The sequence below is a fragment of the Limulus polyphemus genome, unplaced genomic scaffold, assembly GCF_000517525.1.
Source record: "Limulus polyphemus unplaced genomic scaffold, Limulus_polyphemus-2.1.2 Scaffold5667, whole genome shotgun sequence".
NCBI lineage: Eukaryota > Metazoa > Arthropoda > Merostomata > Xiphosura > Limulidae > Limulus > Limulus polyphemus.
The window spans coordinates 7,796-10,117 of NW_013671277.1; positions in this window are offsets into that span (position 1 = coordinate 7,796).

Sequence of the window (2,322 nt, forward strand, 5' to 3'; positions counted from 1 at the left end):
CCAACCTGGTTCTTCAGTATCTCCTGATCCATTAAACGATGAAGTTAACTTACGATAAGAGATCTACTGAAGTCAACTTTGGACCAGGAGACAAGGTATGGTTGTATAATCCCAGGAAGACCAAAGGGAAGTCTCCTAAGTTGTCTTCTCCATGGGAAGGCCCATACGACATAGTGGATCGTCTCTCAGACGTGACTTTCCGGATAAAATGTGGTCAACGAGGTAAGCCAAAAGTGGCGCATGCCAACAGGCTTTGGCGTTATCACGGTCCAGGACATTTCACTTGGGACGAAGTAGAAAACAGAACAAATGACACTGCTGAAGACGTGCCACCTGAAGAAGCCACCATCGAAGAAGAAACTCTACTCAGTTTTGAGAAGGAAAATGGTGAAGCTCTTGGTGAAGTTACTACCACTGATGTGACTGTTACCGATGATGGGACATTTACTAATGAAGTAGATGAACTCCACATGAAACAGAAGCCAACAAGACGGAGACCAGTACGGAAGAAGATACGTCCCGTAAAATTAAGAGACTTTGTCGAATTGTAATTTTATGTTTGTAATTCTGTACAGTTAATTAAGTTATTGTTAATTGTTATTGGTTTATTATATGTGGTTATTGTTCGGGACGAACAATATTAAGGAGGGGGCAGTGTTGCGTCAGCAGTCACATGACTACAGTGACGCAACGTTTCTAGAATTATCATGTACTTTGGCGAATGCTCTAGTATTTACTAGTAGGGTAGGCTGGTATATATATATAAGAGGGGAAAACTTGACGCGGGAGGAGAGGTAATGTGTGTATAGATAGTGAGTAATTGAACTGCAGTCACACGGTATTGTTGAAGTTAACGTTCGTTCGTTACAGTGTTGTTTTAGCGCGAGTATTGAGATTAAGTGTATCGCAGAGTTATATTCGGAAAGAATAAACCAGTTTTATTAAGTAAAGACTTGTGTCGCTTAAGTTTCGTCGAAACGAAGTTACGGAAAAATCAATTAACAAACGGAGACGTAACAATATTAAAAAAAGCACCTCATTATTATCCCCGGGGAAGCACGTGACAGAGTGATTATAATAAAATATATAAAAAGAGCAATTTCCTTACACTTTAGAGGTCCAAAGATAATAGAAGTAAGAAAATATAAATATGACCACGACAGGATACAAGGGTTCAATTATACATAAAAATTAAAATATTGTTGCGTCAGCGAGGTCACGTGACCAGTGTCACGCCACTTCTTTCTCGAACCTTCCTGAGATTACTAGATTGAGGGTAGTCTGGTATATATAAGATGGTGACAACGTGACGGGACAATGTGTAGGTAGTGAGTAATTGATCTGCAGTCAGAGAGTATTGTTGAAGTTAACGTTTGTTTTAGCGCGAATGTTGAAATTAAGTGTATCGTAAAGTTATATTCAGAAAGAATAAACCAGTTTTATTTAAGAAAGGACTTGTGTCGCTAAAGTTTAGTTGGAAAGAATTTACGGAAAAATTAATTAACAAACGGAGACGTAACAATATATCTTTTCACAATAACCTTAGCACGAGCTAGGACACCCCTTTCTATAGCACACTCGAAAATTATTTTTAAATACCTTTTATATGTTAAAACGGTCAAATGTCCTGGATGGTAGATGTATTCTGGAAATTTCTAAGATTACTCCAAAATGGGAGAGATTCGTAAGTTGTAAAAAATACACGAACGTTCTATTATTCAGTATATTGTTGCACAACGAAGGCTGCGGTAAGAGGGTCGAAAGCTCGCAATTGAACGAAAAGTACTTAAAACTTAGAGAACAGCCTGTATATTTTTACATATTAGCTTACCTACGTTATGGGTAAACAACAACAAACTGTTATTACCGTTAGTTAACATTTACCGGGAAAGCTCTTTTATCCACTGAGTCACGTGAATGGCGTAATGCAATAAAGTTTCGGTTCGTTGTTTAACGAGGACCGAGTGTGTTTCCACCATAATTTTGCGTACTTTAAATGATTATTTATGATTTGATGGGGTGAGAGTAAATTGCAATTCTTACAGTGATAACTTATATTTAAATCAACTTTCTTGGTTGTTGTCATGGTGGAGGAATTCGTATTTCCATTTTTTGTATAACGATAACTTATAAGTATAAGTGTACTCGCTCATAATAACAAATTACGTTGGATTTTCTCTTGTAATTTCAGTAGCTTTTTAAGAGTGTTTTAAATTATAGTGCTAATAATTTATTATGAAAGAGTTAGATTTTATCAGACCTAACATGGAACTTTAGCAGGTGTCTTGTGGAAAGAAAATGACATCTATTTCTGAAGAAAAC